Source organism: Lonchura striata, chromosome 1, assembly GCF_046129695.1.
Source record: "Lonchura striata isolate bLonStr1 chromosome 1, bLonStr1.mat, whole genome shotgun sequence".
Classification (NCBI taxonomy): domain Eukaryota; kingdom Metazoa; phylum Chordata; class Aves; order Passeriformes; family Estrildidae; genus Lonchura; species Lonchura striata.
The window spans coordinates 71,490,667-71,512,696 of record NC_134603.1 but is presented as its reverse complement, the minus strand read 5'-3'; the positions used below and the strand labels follow the sequence as shown (position 1 = coordinate 71,512,696).

At 37.5% G+C, this 22,030-nt stretch overlaps 1 long non-coding RNA gene across 1 annotated transcript in view; it reads left to right on the top strand.

Moving 5' to 3' along the window:
- Window positions 1–2,550, top strand: part of LOC116183235 (uncharacterized) — a 110,313-nt gene extending 107,763 nt beyond the window's left edge. The window contains exon 4 of the long non-coding RNA XR_004147807.2: window positions 2,506–2,550. This is a non-coding gene — a long non-coding RNA (uncharacterized LOC116183235). The remainder of the gene's footprint in view (window positions 1–2,505) is intronic.
- Window positions 2,551–22,030: the final 19,480 nt, after the last annotated feature.

The window sequence follows — 22,030 nt, the reverse complement described above, 5'->3', positions numbered from 1 at the left end:
CTAATTATGTACTGCAGGTAGTGAAACACATCATGAGTTAGTTTGATGTAGCAAATTAGAAACCCAACATAGGTAAAAATAACAAAGATAGTTATGAACTATTTCATTCAGTCACTTTCTCATCCTATTTCCCAGCTTTTAGGGAAAAGAAAATTGCAATGACCACAATAAAACCAAAAAAAACACCCAAACAAACAAACCATAAACCCCGTCACACCTCAACAACCTAGGGACTGCAGAATTTGAAAATATTAAAAAGGGCATACTTTGCATGTGTGTCTAGCTTCGAGACAGGAATCTGCGAAGGAGGGCTAAAGCCTCCTGTGCAATGGAGAAGGTAAACCCCCTCCCTCTGAATTACTAGGAGTTTTAAATCAAAAGGCTCTCAGGCAAAGATATGGGAATGGGAGTAACAATTCTTTACTAGGAGAAAACTAGACAACAATTTAAAAAGGCAAATGCAATCGGTACAAACAAAACCAGTGAAAAAGTCCAGAACCTGAGAATTCGGGGTGCCAGTAGCAGTCCTGCTGGGATGACTGCTCCCCTTGCAGTAGTTGATGAATTGCAGCTGCAGTGGTGATCTTTAGAAGGGTATAGTTTTCCTCTGAAGATCTGGTGGCAGTGGGGCCGGTCTTCCTCTGCGCCAGGGTTGCCTCCGAGCTCCGCCGCCGTCGCCTCAGCGCGCTCCGGCTGCTTGGCTGCGAGTGCCGCCGAAGAGAGCTGCTTCTCTGGGAATCCCGCGAAGAGAGAGAGCGAGCTGCTTCTCTCGGAGTCCCACCCAGAGAGCTGCCTCCTCTCCCCAAAAAGCTACCCCTTTTAACAATAATAGAGTGCTTGGCTTCCCCCTCTGGGTGGGACCCCTCACGGTGTTACATTTACCAGCCCGGCAGTGAGTCAGTCAATAGTGTATAAACAAACCATTGCCTCTACGGGGCAAACCATTGTCTTTGAGAGAGATAACAAAACCTGCCCAACCTTTCGACAGATGGCAAATAGAATACAAGCTTATCTTACAACCCAGGACAATGTGTCTCAAATTTGTGACTGAATGTAGATCCATAAAAAAGCCTTTGCATTTACACCTCACATTAATTATCAAAAGTGGTTATATACCTGCTCTTAATTATATTTGAATACCCTCACATATATATGTTAACAGTGCTAAACAGATTTCTAAGACTTAACAGTGTCTGTGGGGACACATTGTGCTGAGTGTTCAGAGAGCACAATCCAACAGGTCATTATAAGATGTACTTGGATCATCATGTAAAATGCTGCTGACAAAGGAGAAGATGGAGAAAATATCCTTGATGCTAAATAAGGCGGGATAATATGGAGAGATCATCTGCTGTGTTGGAATCTCTGGTTTCTTTACCTCTTCATCCTCTGAACAGGTCTAAAGCCAGATGTCCCATAAATGTTCTAGTTACTGAGTTCTAGTGATTGCAGTTGTCCTAGCTGGGCTTTGCAAGGAGCCATGGTTCCTTCAGTCCCTGTTTCCTCCTCCCATGGTTTATAGGAAATGATTGGGCACTTAGCTCTTGAAAAAGTAAGGACTCTTCAGTAAAAGTAGGTGCTTTCTTATTTTAAGAAACTAGTTACCAAAGACTCTGAAAGAAGGCATGCTAAGTCATAAGCTTCATGCTCGCTATTTTCACTGTCTCTTCACACACTGCTTTCTGTGGACCTTTTTCTGTGGACCTTTTTCTGTTCAGTCCCCTTTTTGCAGCATGGCTGCAGCTTCCACCAGACAAAAGATACTTGGGTCCCTGATAGCATAACGCTTAGTGTAAATGCAATTTTCAATTTTCTGTCTAAACTTCAGTCTTTATCACCCAGCAGCTACTGTTAATGAAAATTCTTCTCTTTTTAGAAGGGACACCTATGAAAGTTCTTCTATTTTGAAAATGCCTACTACTTCTGACCTCATGAATCCATTTCAAATATGGCCATTGTATGTAGTATCTGACCATTTAAGAAGGATGTATTGAAGGCTTTGAAATAGCATTTAGAAAGTCCTTGGGCTCACCAGTGCTTGCATCTGGAAAACACAAGGCAGTTTTCAGGCCCTGGGGTATAAACTGCCATGATACCTATAGTCCCTGGCAGTATAGACTACAGGATTTGAATTGCAGTTTAGATCATTCTGTCTGACAAGAGTTTGGGCACTTGTAATCAACCCTAACAGTGGTATTCACTAGAGGCAAACAACTGAAATGTGTTAAAATATTGCTGAAATAAAAATGTGTCAGAAATGAACACTGAAATTAATATTTAAGGCACTGTAAATGTGAATTCTGATAAATTTTTTCCTGATGGGTCATTCAGGTACAGCTTTTAATTGCTCTTTGCAGAAAATACATTTTGACCTTGTCATATTTTCTGCTTATTTAATGTGCCGTTTTTTTAAATTAGTGTCTGTAGTGTGTCTCCTGATCATTCTCTTACTCTAGTTCATATGTAGAGTCTTTAAGTAATTTCAATTGTCTTTGACTTTTTCAGGTGCTTTCCTAATTCAGCAGACAAAGAAAGAGTGGAATTTCTCAGTTTCTTCTGACTCACTCAAATGATGACAATAGAAAACAGCAAGGTTTTCCTGGTGTGAAAGCATGTTCATTAAATTACTTTACATTTCTAAGTTATATTACTACTTTCAGTAGTACTGCATGAATGATTGTGATTGTGGGATCTTTATGCATAAATGCATTTGGAAACCATAATTATATTTCTGTCCTAGAACATCACAAAAATCTAAACATAAGATTCAGTGGCTGATGGATAAATGACTGCATGGATTTAATGTGAATTGATCTTAAAAACAGGCAGACATTATATTTATTTTTGTGTGCAATAATCTGGGTAGAAGTCTGAGTAACATTGATCATAATATTCAAGAGAAACATAATTCCCCATAGAGTGTTAAGGGAAAATGACTTATTTTGTGTTCCATATACAGTGCAAATTTTTTCCATGAGACACCAAAAGGCACAAAAGAGAATAAAACACCACTACCAAGATTTGCTTTGCTTAATTGGAGCAGGAAGCATTATTAACATCTTTTGATTCTCTTTGAAGCAATCATATTTCTACAAAAAAGAAAACATAAGTGAACAGTTGCTTGCCCAAACCTGGATTAGGAAAATTAACAGTTCACTTTAGCATATAAAAAATACTGGACCAAATAATATATACTACAGGAGCAAGCAGCATAAACTAGCAATTGACTAAATTTTATGGGGTAAGGCCCTGGAGGAATGCATGCTGGCAAAACTCACTCAACTAATCACTGGTAACCCCCAAGTGCATTATGTTTTGACTTGAAAGGCTTGATTATGGAGTTAAACCTGAGTAACATTTCAAGTATTTGAGTTGTCATTACCCTACCCTAAAAAGGTTCATAGATCTCAACTGTGGCAGTAAACAATTTGCCATAGTTCAGGCTATATTTATCATAGATCCATAGAATTTAATGACAGAAGGAAGCACTGGATCACACTGGCTGATGTCCTGTATACCCTATTACCCAGATCTGGAGGTCTGTGTTGCCCACGGTATAGATGCTTTTGCATGCACAATAAATCCAGTCCACTGGTCCCACCTTCTTCATGACAATCGGGTCTTGCGCAATCTATCTCGTGCAATTGTTTTGTCAGACTTACTGAAATCAGGTACTGGAGCTCTTTTTGCAGTGTGGTCCCCACAAGCCCGTGCTGTAAAATGACCCCTTGGTGCACCTCATTCTGTTTTGTTACCTACTGTCTCTCTTGATCTGAATAATCCTTATCTGAGGAAATTTACTCTTGACTAGCATATGGTTTTCCAAAGAGGACACATTAGGCAAAAGCCGTGTCTAATTTCTATTATTAGCTTTTCTAGTATCACATTCAAAACACTAGTATACTTTTTTCCTTTCCTTTTAGTGCCAGAGCTGCATTAGTATTCACTAATTTTTCACTAAAGACAGTTGTACTGCATGCACATTGCCTTTCATTTCTCACCTGTGATGAAGTGACAGCTTGAATTATTTTAAACCCTTTTTTCCCAAACTACAGACTGATTTTGTGGCTCTTGATCATGTTCAGTTCTTAAAGCTCTTTTTACAAAACACAAATATTGACAGTGGTTGTGTAATCTGAATTAGTTTACTGCTAGTTTCACTAAAGTCACAGTCAGGTGTAATTTCAGCTTGCTACTGCTGATCACAGCTTTCCTCTTTTTCTGTCCTTATGGCACAGTATGACACTGGGAGTTACTGCTGGGCCTTTTGTGCTCTCCCATGAGGGCTGTCTGATGTTTCTTGTTAGCCAGGTGACTTGGTGTGAAAATGTGTCTTGTTTGAATGGCGTGTTCTGATGTGGGACTGTTTGCTCTGTGTGATGGACCTTTCATTTTGTGTTCCCTTACATGGAAAAAGCAGCTTTCCCAACCAGCACTACAAGCCAACTCCCATCCAGTGAACACTCCCTACATTGTATTGTTCTGATCAGGTGAAGTATGGGCAAAGGGACCTCCCAGGCACTAGTAACCATGCCCTCACCTACCTGCCCTATACCACACAAACATCTCTGTTGTCATTTCTCCTTTTGCTGGTTTTGTTTCCTCTGAATTTATTACTATTTTTTGTTCCCTCTGAATTTATTATTATTTAGTCCAGGTCCGCATGAAAAAATTAATAACGTGGAGCAAGGTTATTTTGCAGTCTTCTCCTGTCAATTCTCTTAAGAAAAGAAAGTTCCCTACTAGTCTATGAGATTTCTATAAATCTTTTTCTCTTGTTAAGTATTTCTCAGTTAGCTCTTTCTTATTTTTCCTGATAAAGTATGCATAAAATTATACTGTTCAGCACTGACTGTTTGATTAGTATGTCACAGGACACTAAATAAAATACCTTGCAGAGTTCTGTGTTTATGAGCTCTCCACTCCCCAAATTTTTATCTCCTAAAAGTACAAAATGAGACCTGGGAAGGATGATATTCCATTTAAAAAAAACATAACTCTTATTTTTCAAGGCTCAACAGTGTCCTCTCCTTTCTTGCTCTGGCATCAATGTCATATTCAAGGGCCCATTGAAGTGTAACTCATTCTGTCTTTTTTGACTTTAACTATACAAAGGGCAAATTTATTTTTCCTCTATATACTGTGGAATGATGGATTTGCCCTGACATGTTAATATTTTCTGATAATTTCTTTTATTTTGCTGGGAAATGAATAAAAGTGATACAGAGATAGGAGATGGGATAAGGAATGCAACCTCCTGCCAGGAAGCTTGAACTCCTTTGTACACATCACTCAAGAATTGCTGCAGCTGGTTGGCTGTGGCAGTGTAGCAAGTGCCATAATGTTTCAGAAAGATCCTATGCTCATTTCAGCTGCTTGATTTGCAGTGGGCAGCTTTTAGGAGAATCAGTGCAGAAACTATTTTCAGGTGCATGAGAGGGCAATGTTTGTCTCATCCTGCTGTGAAATGTTATGATGTAAAATCAATGTAGCTTGCCATTGAGCAGTCCCATAACAATTACTGTCTTTGTAACATATTTTTCTCTGCCATGTCTGATGCATACGTTACATTACAGGCAAGTGGCCATTTCCATACACAGATAAGTATCCAATCAGGGCGAAAGGTACCTTCCTTGAGGCAGAAAAGTAGCTTCTTCCCACAGAAAGGCTGTCAGGAAACAGCTTCACAGTCTGTAGCTGTTGAGAGTATCAGCAGTAGAACGTTCAAATGACAAAAGGGCACATGGTGATCTTTACCTCAGTAGGATCCTCTGTAGTTCCTACTACACTGTTTTTTTTTTTATCATGTGATCTCTGCCACATTTGGATAGTGCATGAAAACTAGATGAGTAAATGGCTTACTTTTTGTTTATTTTTCTAGTCAGGAGAAGCTGAATAAATTTGAATGTAATTGAGAATCTTTATAGAAAATCCCCTCTGTGAAGGACAATTTTGCACCAATACGTCTGTTAAAGATCTCTGTCAGCTAATTTTTAATCAATAGTGTGTGCTGAAAGGGGGATTTGGCCTTTATAAAAGCACATTAAATTTTCATTTGAAGTTAGTGCAATACATCAAGCATCTTCTTATTCCACCTTTCCCCACTTGGATCGTGGTATTGTACTTTGTAGAGAAAGGAGATTAAACATTTCTTTTGAGCATTAGTTTGTGTTTGAGCTCCAGATTAATATGCAAGCCTGTCCTCTTAAAAAGTGTGGGAGTTGTAAAGCGACTGTGGCAAGATCAGCATCAGGGAAGAGTCACAACAGGACTGAGAGAGAGATATGGTTCATTATCCCAGCACAGAAAAAAATCCCTTCTCCAACCTTGCTGAGGTAGAAAGGGAAGGGGAAGTGATGATCCCTCTGGAATCTGGTTATTAACACATATCTGAACTGTATGAGCTCTTTTAAAGAACTTGCCTCAGAGGAACTTGCTCCCCAGCAGTGAGATGATGATGAAATACACTGAAGCTCTTTGGAAAATTCTTCTTGTATAAGGTCTCATTTACACAGCAGACAGAATCTGTACCTGATTGAGGGTCAGAAACTCACTGGAAAGCCATGCTGGATGCTGTCTGGATGTATCTGCAAGCATAAGCAATTTCCCACTACTGCTGCATCAGAATAGACACCTGAGACTCATTACTGAAGGTGACAACCAAATGCTGGCCATGGCTTGGGCCTTTCAGTCTCCATCTAGTACACATTGTTGTTGGCATGAGTTGCTAGCCATGTGTCATGGTTTTGTAAGCTTTGTTAAAAAGAAAAACAATTTTTAAATGATTTATCATGCCTGATTCCATTGTGCATGATATTTACATGAAAGAATATATGTATTTTCCCTTTGTAAAGAAAAGGCATGAAGCCTGTTTCACTGTCTGTGTAGGAATGAAATATGCAATACATTTACAGCAAAATAAATCAGTCCTATGATCTGAATCATAGAACCATAGAATCAAAGAAGCATAACCCAACAGTTTAATGTGAGTTGATTTTGTGAAATTTACATCAATAAAACATGAACCTTGCTAATTTTGCAAACTTATGAAAAATCCCTTTTTTGATATAAGACAATCATAGATATGAATTGAAGTTTGATAGCCCTCTGTTGTCTGTTGTACATGGTTGATATTGCTTGTTTTGGCAAAAGAGATTGAGGTGGTCCAAGGACTAGGATATATGTTCTGGATCATTGACTACATTTCAGAGAAGTTTGGCCATAACTAAATATTGTGCTTGACTTCCTTACTTACAGAAAAATAAGAAATGTTGCTCCTCTGGGAGCAACTCCTTCCACTCAGTCAAATACGGCTTTGTTAGAGATCATGGTCTTATTGCTTGGGCATTAAATAGGGTAGCACAAGAGTTTCTGATACTCCGTCCTCATCCACAGGCAAATGAAAAGGGTGGAGTGGGACAAAGAATGTGGAGCTTGTGCTCTGGCCACACCAAACATCAGTTTTCAGTTGGAGGACTGGGCATTGGGAAGTGAAACATATTTTTCAGGTATATCACAGTTTTTTGCGATTATCACAACACCCTTATTTTCCTAATGTGGTGTAATTCTGTTGTAAATAGTTAAAATTGTCCAAGGCAATCTGTCCAGTTCTACATGATCTACCACTAACAGAGGAGTGAGCACAACTTTAGTAGGTGATTGTGATAAGAGGTTGAGAGAGAAGAACCTCTTTTACAAGCACCATTATTTGGAAGAGGATGACTATCCACTAAGATTGGCCTTGGACTTGTGTCACAGGCTCAACCTTTCCTTTCTTAGGAATTATTCTTTTATTAGACCCTGATTCTACCACATAGCTTATGATGGTGTTTAGTTGTCCTTGCTGTGTAATTTGAAATATAAATTTTGTGAGTATGTATAATCATTAGAAAGTGCATTCTCTGTGCTGCTGTGCTGCACCAGATCATTTGTGTGTTATGGTTACCATCCAAAACCACTAGCTGTCATAATTTAGGAACAGTACTCTCTGATTCCATGCCTCACTGGGACTCTCCCAAACCAGATCCTGCTTACTCTCCCCCTTCCTGCTTTGGGGATGGATTTGAGATCTGCAGGCATGAAAGATAAAATCATGGGTTGAGATAAGAACAGTTTACTGGAAACAGCAATGGGATAAGAAAATGAACAATAACAGCAACACTTTTAATAGCAAAAGTATAAGACAAAAAAAATTATTTACACAGAAAGCAAAACAGTACAGGATCATTTTGCCCAGAACACTTTTTCCTCTATCAAGAAACAAGAGAGAGAATCCCTTACTCCTGCCCATGGCAAGTGACCTGACAAAGTACTGAATAACATAGGAGTCTGGCCATGTTCCCCTTCATGGCTACTGTAAAAACCTAACCCTGTCCTGGCTGAATCCAGGATAGTACTGAAATTTGAGCTCATCAGAAATACAATTCAACTCTCCTTTATCTTGTCTGTGGAATGTTCACTAGGATATACATGCCAGAAATCAGACTCTTTACAAAATTTCTATATAATTCTGAAAATATACAAGAAAATACCTTTGATCTATGTAATGAAGGCGCTTCAGATTTTTGATTTGGAACAACAAGCATTTGTCATATTAAAATAAACCAACAAAGCAAAACCAAACACCAACCCAAAACAAAGCCCAGCAATCTGTACAAAGCCAATATCAGAGGAAAAATTGGCTTGAGGAGCTAAGCTGTCAGTGCTGAGCTCAGTGATACAGAAAAAGTATCTATTTAAACCTCCTACTCTCTGAACAGATGCTATTTACTTTGCAGGAGGATCTTTTCCAACCCTTTTTTTTAAGTCTCAGACTCTTTGGTTCTTCAATTAGAGCTCATCTGTTTAGAAACCATTCTAGCTATACTTCAGTGAGTACTCCACTGAAGCCTTCAAACAGTACTGTTGTTTGGCCCAAATGTATGATCAGTAATTCTTTCAGCTCTTCATCCAGTGAGATCATAAAAGAAAGAATGGCAGCAATTCCAGAACTGCCTTATACTGCCCCTGAATCTCTGTTCATCTGTCGTTCGTTCTGCAACATGTCCTTTTCAAGCTGACAGGCATTAATTCCTTGTAAAATCTGCCAATTTTAATTCTGATTGAAAAATTTTTTTGTAAAAAAATATTTTCCAGCATATTTGGCATCACAGTGATTTCAAAAGTTGAATTCAAAACATGAGGGACTCGTGCCTCTCCAGAGAGGCAAAGCTTCTGTCTACATTGTTTTAAGATAAAACACTCAACTGCTGCATCTGTCAGTCATTCTCTTCCAGGAGAAGAAAATACAGGTGCTAACAAGAAAATGAGATTGCCCTCTGAAAGCAAAAAGTAAAAACTTGAAGCTTTATTATCTTTTCCTATGATCTATTATCTATCTCTTGCTGTCAGTAAGGATATAGTTCCAAAAGCAGGGAATTGGCTTTTTGTGCCAAACTTCCACTGCTGATGTAGAGAAAGTACAGAGGTGCAAAAAGAGAGAAAAAACAAATAAAAATGAAAACAGAAGAAAGGGAGATCCTATATGCTTATATTTCCTGATTGAGAACAGAACTCAAACTACCATTTTGGTAGAAACACCACTGAGGATTTTTCCCCAACTAGCTCAGCTTTTAAGGGTACTCTAGTCCCTATGCATAATACAATTTCCTTATTTCCAAAGATAACAATTGCAACACTGAAACAGGCTCTACATTATCATCCTAAACATAAATCATCATTCTAAAAATGACTATAGTAATTTATTGCTGGTGCAAATTATTTCCTATTCAGTACTATCCATAGTAAATATACTGCTGAGTTTATCATAGTATAGAAGCAAAGTTTTTAGGGACAGAGATGATGAACACACAATAAGCAAAGAAGACACAGATCTTGAATCATGAGGACATACCCTGCAGCTTCTCCCAAGAACCCTTCATCTTTATCATCATGACATGAGTACACACTGTTCTGCACTTACATTGCTCCCAATTGATCTCAAAGCTTTGCAAGAGGTGCCATCCATAGCTGGTACTACCCTGAAGACTGAAAAATCAATGATCAGAGGAAAAAGGACCATCAATTACCAGCCCATTTAGGTCCTGGAGACAAGTTAGTGAAGTTGTTTTACAGAAAACATCTTGAAGTAATTTTGAAATGACATCAGGTACTATCATTCCAGATGCTAAGAAAACTAAACAGCTTTCTCTAATGACAGCTGTTCCCAAGGACAAATAACTCCAAAGGCCAGACTAAAATAAGTACTCCTCTATTTCAGTCCAACTGTGCCTAGCAAAATAGCATGTAAATACTGCTTACTGACAGAACAAAGCATCTGCCTTTGTGAACAGATTTTAGACTCAAGCTAAATAATACAAGGCTTCATTTTCTGAAGGGTGTTTACATTTCCATGAGTAACACTGGAAGTTTAGTCCTTACAATTCCTTAGTTTTCCATATAATTTGCCATAATGATTGTGATGATAAAGGGTTCTTCAAAAATTCTGAAGAGAACTCTGTGCAGTTTTTCTCCTTTGAAGGCGGAAGTCTTTTAAGCAGCTTAGCATATAGAATGCAAAATCCTAAGAAAAATATCTGTCTAAATATATCTTGGTCTTTTGGTGAAGGTCCTTCAAATATCAAAATCAGACAACTACAGAGTACCTACATGTTTTCAGTGAAAACCAATTGGTTATATTTTAAGAAAATAATTTTCCTTTTAAGAAGCTGCCATCATTTACAAATGCAGCTGATTTGTGATATAACCAAGATAGCCCTAGGTGATATGTGGAAGAACAGTGAAAGTTTTTTCTAAACAGTGTCTTCAAATTTCAACTTTACCTTTGTTTTCAGTTTGAGATAGAATAATTTTTAGCCAGGCCCTAGAAATCACTTCTTTTGGGTTTCCTCATCAATTACAGATTCTTTTTGTGGCTTTTTCCATCCTTTTCATGGATGTCTTTCATGAATAGCATGTGAAAAAATATTACCATTCTTTATTGGATACCTGATTGGTAGGTAATTGGTGTTTTGTAAATCAAGGAGAAAAGTCTATAGGTGGCAATTAATTTCTCCAAAATAGAAATACAAATATTTATTTCTGTCTTTGGCTTGAGAAAATTGGACTGCCTCAGTCTCAAGATAGTTTTCTTCTTTCGCTTTTTATATTTCTAATGACACTTTTTAGCTCCCTTCCAGATGCATGCTTCCATACTGTAACCTCTTTCTTTCCCATTAAATATCTGTGATTCACAGCAAATAGTCAGACTCTCCCTGGTGCTTAGGATGTTTATAGAAAGTGTTCATCAACCCATTGTGCTTATGGAGTTAATGCAGTGATGTCTGATCAATTACTTACTCAAAGCCATAGATTTCTGGGCAGCACTGCAATCCTTGAACTTCACTTTTGTTACAAAGAGCTGAATCAGTGAAGAAACTGAAGCAAATTGTCACTCACTGGCGTTTAAACGGACTACAAACAGCAATTGCATACCTTCCAGAGGAGAGATTTCCAGTCCATCTGGGCAGTCATCTGTAACCTCAAGATAAATCTGTCAGAGACAGATTTCAGACTGTTACACCACATGTCAGCTTGCGCTCATGCAATGCCTGAAGCCAGACCTCACCCTTCCTCCTCTGCAGAGCTGGCAGAGGTTGGTATATCAAGCTGTGGAATGTCAAACAGCTATATATGTCTCCTGTCTTGGCTTAACCTGACAATGTTCGTAAAGATGCATCTTTCTCACAAAAGCACTGTTTCTGGCTTACAGAATGGGCTGCTCACAGGGACCATTGGGTGATCCCTGCTACAGGATCCCTGTACATGAACCCAGATGGAGACAATACATGAACATTGAAAGCAAGGATATCAGTGGAAGACATTCCATCTTCCTTTAAAGATTTCCATAGACCAGATGTTCCCAGAAAATACCTCACTAAGTCATTGTATGCACAAGAGCCCATTAGGGGTTGTTTTCCCCACAAAGCAATGGCTGGCAACTATTTACATTTTGTTTTCCTTTTAGGAAACAATCTCTTGTCAGTTTATTCTCTCTTTCATGATTTGTCATTGGATCAATGTCTCAACCATAAGTCCAGTTAAAGACCTCTTCATTATCCAATATACCTCAAGTGTTTTGTTTTGCTTCTGCAGAAAGGGTCTGATCTCAGAACGCTTGCAAATACAAGGAATAAGGCATTATGCATGAGTTTCCTCTGATCCCCTACCAGAGTATAAGAAAAAGGAGAAGGAAGGAATTTGACTATATTTATCCTAATAACTTCTAAGTGTCCAGGACAGTTGTACCTAATGGATTTCTTGTAATTCATCCCAGCCTCTATAAACAAAAGAGAGGAATATTTCCTATGTTGCTTGAGATGAAATAGGCATAACCCTGAACCTTCATTGCCTAATCAGTGCAATGTGAAAGCCTAATCAGTGTGATATGAATCAGGCCATGGCACTGACTACTTAATCAGGAACTATCTATCAGAAGAAACTGTCCCAAGGTGTATAATAAGAGAGGCTTTTACCTCCCTTCTTATGACTGAATTCTTTCTTAATGCTCTACCAGAAAATTTTCTGGAGATGTGTATTTATTTAAGCTATTACACTTGCTGGAAAACCCATGCTTCCTAACTCCAACTTATTTTTACTGTCTTTTTTTCCTAATTACTAGTATTCCTTTTTGAGATGCAGAATACCCAAAATATATGTTTATTTTTATAAGGCTGAAGGATATGTTTGCTTCTAGGAAATACTATCTTTAAAAAAATAGGTTTCAAGACTACATCACTATATGAAGTTATGTCACCATATGTAAGGGGATCTGCAAGTGTATAGAAGTAAGTATTACAGTCTGGGGAATAATAAAAAAAGCCTATGTAATGGAAGATATATAAGACTGGGAAGAGAAAAGCTGGATTTCATGGCAGAGATCATGAGTAAGATACAGAGAAATTATGCAAAAGCCTGAACCTGCAATATGTGCCTGCTAGATCCAGGCTACTGCAGTTCCTCCAAAAGAAAGCTTACAGAGAGCATGTAAAACTGGGAGTATTAAGATAAAAAAAATAAAACCAACAAAAAAACCCCATGCGAATAAAAATAGGCTTCTATTCAGTAGCACATACTTCTTTAATCACTTCTTGTATGAGATGCATCACACTCACAGGTGCACAGGAATGAAAGTTGTGGCAGTAGACTTAGGCTCTTAAGCTTTTGAAACAGGAATGAAATGACAAATTAGTTAAAATATTAATAAATTCAAGGATTAAGGAAATATGCAGCATCTGATACAAGGCAGATCAGCTGAATTGCCTAGAAGGCCTGAGTGATTGGAAACTTAATAGATAACTTATGTACTATCTCTGTTCAATGTTAGAAGGTGGTCTTTTCAGGAAAAACAGAGAGACACACTTCACTAAAAAGACTTTCACATTTATTTGCAAATTGATAGTGTAAAACCTACTGAGGATATGAAGAACAGGAAACATCTGGTTCTGTCCTTCTGACACATTGTGTGAAGTCTGCCAACATCATTTATACATAATTATTCTAGTTTTAGCAGGACTACTGCCTTTGCAACTCTAATGAGAACAAATGTATTGCATTGTTGGCAGACGTTTGTGCTTTGCTAAACTTTCTGAACTACAATGCTTGTGCAAGATCCTATCTTAGGAATTTATTTGCTGGGTTGCATCATTCAATTTCTGTGTGATACAATATAAATACCAATTTTATTATTTTTCTTAGGACACCCAAGCCCAGATCAGGCACTTACTACATAACAGAGCCTATTGTCCATCCAAAATAAAGGGTGAAAAACTAAAGACAAACCAATGCTTCAGGAGACTAGGGGACAATGTCAATTAAATGTGCTTGTCTTTGATAAAATAACAGATTAATAATTATCAGTTGTTTTTTTTGGGGGGAGAATTATTAGGCACTACAGCAAAGATGTGTGCATGAAGGGACCAGGGAAGTGAAAAGCCTAAAGTTATGTATATTTATGGGTAGCTTCATATAGGCTTTTTGAACAAATAAGAGGCTGGGCCAGTAGGTGAACTAATTAAAGCTTTAACCTCATTCCTGGATAATAAATGAAAAAATATTCATAGAATGAAAATAGCTGTTGATTTCTTTAGATACGATTTTTTTTTTTTTTGTTTTGATGGCCACTGTTGACCTTGCAAAGAGCTGCATGAGCAAATCAAACTGATGGGTTTTGAAGACAGTCTTTGGTGTATAAATAGATGTGCCCAAGACAAAAATGCCTTTTCTGGGGCCAAGATGTTATAGTAAGTAAGCTGTAAGATAACTGTGACCTTAATGAGAATTTTAACAGCATAACTGGATGAAAAAGACCAAGTTTAGAGATGGTTCTGCGAGCATAGCAAAGAGTCTAAATTAAACCTGCCATCCTATTATGGATGTTTATAACAGGACAGGAAGAGTCCTTTCAGAATCTGGAGAAGAGGCATGGAAGAGGTGGCTTGAAGAAGAGAAACAGCACTCTGTTTTAGCTATATTGAACTTGAGATGACAGCCAAGGGCATGTCAGCAAGGTGTGCCTTCATCTTACCCTATGAAAGTAATATTTTGGGGAAGAGCAGTCTGGAACGAAGCAGTATCTGAGACATTCGGGTTAAGATGATAATGGAGTTTGCAGGTGAGATGAAACCAGGAGGCAATCAGAAAGAAAGGGACAAGAACTGTTGGAAGTGCAGAAAATGTGACCTATGAGAAAATGGTGAAGGAATAAAGATAAATATCTTTCCTTAAAAAGAAGAAAGTTTTGTTACTGTCTACATAAACATTAAAGGTAACTGGAAAATGGAGAAAATAAACTGCTCTCCATCACAATTGGGAAGAAAATGTGTCAGTTTAAGGTAAAGGATTACAAAAAACATTTGCAATAATATGGGTAGAAATCCATGAAGACTATGATGTTTTCCTTAGCTGGATGCCTTTAGAAAAAGATAGATATCTGCCAAGAAAAGCAGGTACCAAAGCTAGCTACAGCTGATTTTTCCAAGGTAAAATAGTTCTAATGGTTTCTTGCAGTCTCTTCCAAGTTTGACAAAATTGAAGGTCATGAAAAATTGAAGGTCATAAAAATGGGACACCTTTCACCTTTTTAAATGCTCATATGCATCCAGCATTATATGTATGGCTTTCACTTATATTTAGGACTTTTCCCCATCTAATGTGATTTGAAAGGCTAGACGATGTTTACGAACTTCTGTAGTCATTAACCAGTAAATATGATTTTTGCCACCCATAGCAGAAGGTCACAGGCTTGGTGGGCACCTGGCAACATGGGGACTTAGGACATGTCTGGTTCTGTCTCAGTGGGAGAAGGTTTTAGCTGTGGCAGAAATTGCCTGGCGGATGACAGATGCTTACTTAGATTGGCTTCATTTTGGGAATGCCTGGGCTGGGGGTGTAGTCACTTAGATTTTTCTGTATATTTTCTAATTTTTATCATCATCATCATCATCATCATTGTCACTATTGTAAATTTTAGTAATATTTTTGATTTAGAGAACAGGCTCTTCGTAAATGTTTAGTTGCACACATGTGGTATATTGCCTCTTGCCTGTAAGCATAATCTTTTCATATAAGAGTCTGATGCCTTCCTGTGATTCAGAATTGCTCCATTTATTCAATGCATTATTGTTTAAATTTTGATTGGATACTGATGGAAAAGAGAGACAGTTTTAGTGCCATATTTCTAAGATAGGATATAAAAATTCTTTGAACATTGAAGAACTGGGACCTGGATATGTGTAGGTATTTTCTGTGGCACTCCTATTTATTAATAAAAAACTCTGTAGTCTAAAATAGTGGTGTTAGAAGCCTGTTACATCATGACTGATGTATAAATTGTTGGAGTCTTTACAGTATGAAGAGACACAACCCTTCTACAGAGGCCACAATAAATTAAACTGATAAAAGGGAGCAACTTCTCTTAAAAGCCCAGCCTTGTCCTCTGGCTACTTGTTAAAAATAGAATCTGACTCCCAAGTAACTACCTGTACAGATTTTTTCTTAAATCTCTGAATAATGGGGAAGGAAATGCAGACAGCTGTGAACCCACTGTGTCTACTGGAAATGATGACCCAGTCACACTTTCATACTCATTAACAAAATCCCTGAAAATTATCAGAATTATCAGAAGACAATCTAGTACCTTGAAGGGATATTAATTTTCTGGTTAATAATGGTTTTCTGTTTGTTTTCATCAATATTCAGTTTTCTTCTAATTTTTACAAATTTTTATGTTTCTCCTTTTGTTTGTAAAGATTTATGCCAATTTTTTCAATGTGTTTAAAAGCCAGAGAGCTTTATTACAAAAATAATTTAATTAAGCTTTTCCAGGAAAACAGTCATTCCTTCATCTACTATTTTTTTACATCATGACTTCTTCAATTATTTTTCCTTATTTACTTCAGATAGTACAGAGGAGACTTTGGAAATTGTATTTTTATATAAATTAACTTACTCATATTTGCTTTGTTAAAATGAAGAAAAAAATGGTGAAGTGTCAACATATTATCTATAAGGATGTCTGAATTTTTAATATTTAGCAGATATTGACCAAAAGAATTATATTATGTATTCCTTACTTGTTTTAAATTGTGACCAGTTAGAGCTGTGACCAGAAGCTGAAATGAGCTGCAAGCTGTGAGCTGGTCTGGCACTGTGCATTCACACTTAATTATTTTCACTGCTACAGTTCTGTCATTGTACTACTTTCAGTTCCTCAGTAACCTCAGCAGAACCGTAGAAATAACAAGACTCACTGACTGATCATTGTTGAAAACACTTGGATGCCAGTTGTACTTCTGGCTTGTATTGCTTTGTCAAAGCATCACACTCAAAAAGGTCTTGTCAGTATTCATCATCAGATCTTAAACTTATGGCTCAAAGTGGTCACTTCAAACTGAATTGGCAATAGTCTCTTCCATTTTGATGCTGGTGATCAAAGAAATAATCCAAGTTGTAGAAAATTGTTTGAAAAGCAAAACTCTCTGTGTAAAGGTAGCAATCACAACAAGTTTTGTAGGTTTTTCCCAAAGCCATCGAACATCAGTGGAATGCTTTTTTCATTTGTAGGCATAGCATTTTGTTGCATTTTTCTCAAGTGCTTGTAATATTAATTTTAGCTTTTCTGTTTAGTGCAATCTCATGAAAATTCATCTGTTATTCTTCATGTACTGCAGGAGGTACTTAAGTATATGCAGATGATATGGAGATATTTTGGGTAGCAAAAACGAAGAGCAACTACAAAATCTGCAAAAAGACCTCAGAATGTGGAGATGATAAGAGAGAAGGTGAAATTCGATGTATGCAACCATAATGGAACACAGAGAAGGAAGCAATCCTAACTTCACAAGAGTGATGGATTTGAACTTGCTGTTGTCACGCAGGAACAAGATACTGGACTTGCAATAATTACTTTTGTGAAAACATCAGCTCAACTCTCAGGTGAGGTCAAAATCAGTACCAAGTGTTAGGAATTAGAAAAGGATAGAGAGAAACAAAGATAACCTCCTATTGCTTCTCTCTGAGGTTTAGTACTATGTAAATCCATAGCATGCCTAATCCTAAAAGGCTGGTTACACTCTTGATTCCTCCTGTTTCAGGACAGAATAAAAACTGAGATTCAGAGAAGTATATGTGGTCTTGAGAGGGCAAATAGGTAATCACTAAGCATTTTGCCTTATGATACAATGATGAGGGAAACTAGATGGGAAACTGTTCAAAACAAAAGGGAGTGCGCCCTTTCAAACCACACCTCAGCTGTGGCATTCCTCAGCCCAAGAGGCTGTAGATGCACCAGTGATGGAAGAAATTTTCGAAACATAGGTCTATGAAGCACTGTATAAATGTACTGAGATCCTGCATTACTGGGTGTGTGTAAGCCATTAATAACTGATGGGCAGCTGTATGCTTGCCTTGCTTAACTCCTTCTTAAGAACTGCATATGAGTGATTATCAGAGACAGGTTAATTAGGCTAGATGGACCATTGCCCTGTTCCCTCTCCTACACTAAAGAATTTGAGTGCTCTGGGTGGAAGGCAAAGGGTGGGTGGATTTCAGGCATAGTACTGAGGAAACATTTTATTATTTGGTTGTCACAATGAAGGACAACATAATTTTGCCTTTTCCTTTTTTCCTTTTTTCCTTCATTTGTTTTTTATCTTTCTGCTTTTCCTCATCTGCTTGCTTTTCATCTCTGCTTCTCTTTAAATTATTTTTCCTTTGTACCAAACAATCCTCCAGCCCTAAAGAAAAACAGGGCTAAAAAAAGTAAGCACCCACAGTGGTGAATAAGCTCTGTGAAGCATTTTCCAGCTTTCCTTCTTTGTTCTTGGCTCTTTACTGTGGATGAGCTCAGAGTTTTTGTTCACCCAGCTATCAGACAACATCTCAGAAGGAGATGCCATAGGGTGAGATCTGAAAGGAGTTATGATTCTTGTTTAGTGTTGTTCTCTCTTATTATTATCTACTGAAGATTTTCCAGTTTGTTATATGCTTGTTCATCAGCTGTTTAGTGATCAGGTTGAAAAGTGGTTCCACAGCAACAGTACCGTTTGAGTTCCTGGTCCAGAACTGGTGGGATGCTGGTGGAGTCAGCCTTGTTTGTGCTGGGTCTGTTGTGCTTCCACTGTATTTTCATTGTTAAGATAGCAATAACAAACATTTGGAGGGATAAAACTTTTTCTGTTTTGATCCAGACAGTGGTGCAAGCCTCTTGGTTTTTCACAAGATGAAGCTTTTCTAATCAGGTTACCTTGGTTTGAACTAACATAAACAAGTGGGATATTGATGAATTTTCGGAAGTGCTATACTGCTTTCTTTGAGTGGGTGGAATTGAAATTGTCTCATGACAAGCTCCATTGAAAATTCAGTATTTCTTGTTATGCTCTTACTAAACTTTTTATAAAGTGCTTTAAGTGATAGATACATAGCACATTTACCCCCTTCTCTATTCTAAAATAATCAAAAAGACTTTGGTAAAAGACAGGGAATGTGTTTGAAATGAGATGTTAATTTGGCCTCTACTCCTCTGCCTTGGCATTGGAATAGCAATTCATTGGCAAGTTAAAACACCCTTTTAGCTCCTGATGATCTAAACTAGTTTGAGCCCCTAAGCTATCACTCTTTGTTTACCCTTCGTTCCTTGGTTTTATAACAAGAAGGATCCGGTATCATCAAACCCAGATGTACACATGCTGAGTGATTGCTGTGACATAACAAATTACATTTCCACAGGCTTCAGTAAAATGCATTTTCATTTATAATGTTATCAGAAAAAAAATAACAACCCAAAACAATTAACATGACTTGCTCTTTGACAGTTCGGTTACAAAGGAAAGATGTGTTTGGTAGGTAATTAATTTCTGAGAAACCAAATATACCCTTGAAGATATTTTAATCAGATATAGTTAGACACTCCATTCCTAGGTCTTGGCAGTGTTAAGGGATTCTCAGATCTTTATATCTGATTATAGTAGCTGAACATCTTTGGCTTTTTTTCCCATCAGATTTGTAGCGTTTATCTGTAGCAGCCTCCACAGAAAATCACAGTGTGTAACTTTCTATTAAACAGAAGGACTGTCATTGATTTTTTTATTTTGCAATAACATTAATGCCGTTGGTAGATCCAAATGATAGAAACCAGAGTCCTGTTGTGCTAACCACTGAGTGAATACACAGAGCTATAAACTCACCTGTGGTTTCCTCAGGTATGGTATCTGTAGATGACAACACATTATCAGCAGTAAACGATATTGTTGTGCTCTTAAATAGATAAAAACTCCCAGTACTCTTGATGTTTAACAGTTAGGCAACATAGGATTTATGTTAGTTAACTGTATTTTTGGATGTGTGATCTGACTCCAAGAACTGAAAGAAAAACTATAATTTAAAATGAAATGACTCAACTTTGGTTTTCTTTCATGATCTCAACTAACAAATCCAAGGAGTATTTTGGCACACTGTAAGTTCTTTCCTGCTGATTTTTCAGTTGTATTTGCTGTATAGAATATGCATTTGAATTTTGTTGTGTGTGGTTCTTCATAGAGAGTTCCAAACAGAATGTAATTGATTCAGGTTTAAAGGCTGCGTCACTTTTAAGACTTGCAGTGTACTGCAAGATGCCACTAAATACGGCAGGAACTTTGAACTTTATTTATTTATACTATTAGTTTTCCTCTAATTGCAAATCCCACTGATGTACAATAATCATTTCCTTAAAAAGTTCTTGGTTATATCAACCCAAAAATGATACAACCCATTCTTGCTCCCACTCAAGTCAGGAAAAAAAAATGTTTCCCAAGTATTTGCTATTGAACAAAACTTCTAAATGCTTACAGGTGCTCATACTGCATCTAGTGAAGAACAATCCTGTTTAATTGGGAGGCTGTAAGGAATATCTAGGGCACTCCTGATGGCAGCTCCATGTCTGCTGACCCTGGGAACATCAACCATTACATGTTGAGTAGAATGCTTTGGAAACTAATTTCCTCAAACGCTGTGAAATAAAATTATAAAACAGCAGTATTCTGTCCATTCACATTGCTTTTGATCACAGCAGCAGAATGAAAGTGTTTATGACCACATGGAACTTTTTCAGTTCATACAATTTTTCCCTCAAATAATAGAACATCTCTCCAGTTCCCTCCCTAAAACAAAAGAAGTAACAATTTGAACAGTCTAAAAAACTTTAGACAAAACCTGAGGTCCTTTACTGAACAACCTGAATAAGTAAAAAGGAAATAAAATCAACTATACAGTATGTCTAGGGGAGCTGATCTGTGCTTGTATTCTCCAAAGATGCCAGGGACATGGTGGAAGCAGCAAGATCATGAGGGATGGAGGGACATAGTTTACACCTCTTCCTGGGTATGGAAAGCAGGGGGAGCTGAGGCTGTCACCATTCAGACACAGGAGACAGCCTAGGGAAAACAGTCTTCACTTATCTTTCCACAGAGCTTCTCGCTTCCATGTGCAGCTGCTGTGACATTGCATTTGCTTTTGACTTATGGAGATATTACTATGCAAAACTCTCCCAGAAGCTGATGGTAATGAATATGTGTCAGATTGAATTTTTTTTTTTTTTTTTTTTTTTTTTTTTTTTTTTTTTTTTGGGTACATGATTTATCATGCTATTACCGGAAACTCCAAATTGTCTACCATATAGAGTGACTGCTTGCAATTGTCCCGTGCATACACACTTCGGAATGAATGTGTCTCTTCCTTTGTGCTAGTTATCCACTTTTACTCAAAATGAACAGCTTTGGGGAGACTTTCTCTCAGAAAAGTCCTTAACATTTGAATTAGTTTTTTATCTTCTGGTCCAAGTTGCTGTGACTTTGGGACATAATACATAGCCTATTCTTGTGAAAAAACATGGATGTTGGCAGGCGTGGAGGCTTTGGGTTGCAGTTGGATGACTGTTATTTTCTTCTTGGGATAGTTCAAGTACTTTTTTCCATTTTTCAACTGAGTCCTTTTATCAATGCCTTCATTTTGATAGTACAAGGAAGTGATTATTACAAAAAAGAAGATAGCATTACACATGTAGTTCCTGCACATTTCTTCCTTTACTCACTCTTGTCTTTTTAATTAGAATCTCTATCCCCTGTGGACAAACCTGATTGAAATCTGACATTTTTATGCAAACTATTTCATTAACAGCTCTATCGTGCTACAACTATTTTTAAGATTTTAGCCTTTGAATTCTTAGTAAATATATGGCTGATGGAAGAACAAACAGTGAATGGCCTTATTTTGTTTACATATCAGCATCAGTGCAGACACCAATCCCCCTGCCAGCCCTCAGCTTCTGTTCTAGATTGAGAATGTCCACTAGAGACAAGAGGCACTTCAAAGTGTGTAGACATTAGCCCTTGGTCTCCTTTTGTTATCTTCTGGTGCTATTTAAAATATGACAGTGGACTTAGAAGGCTAACATGGGTTTTGAACTCTTTCCTGTCAACTTCTGTCTTTAATGAACCCCCAAGTCTGAATAAGCAGT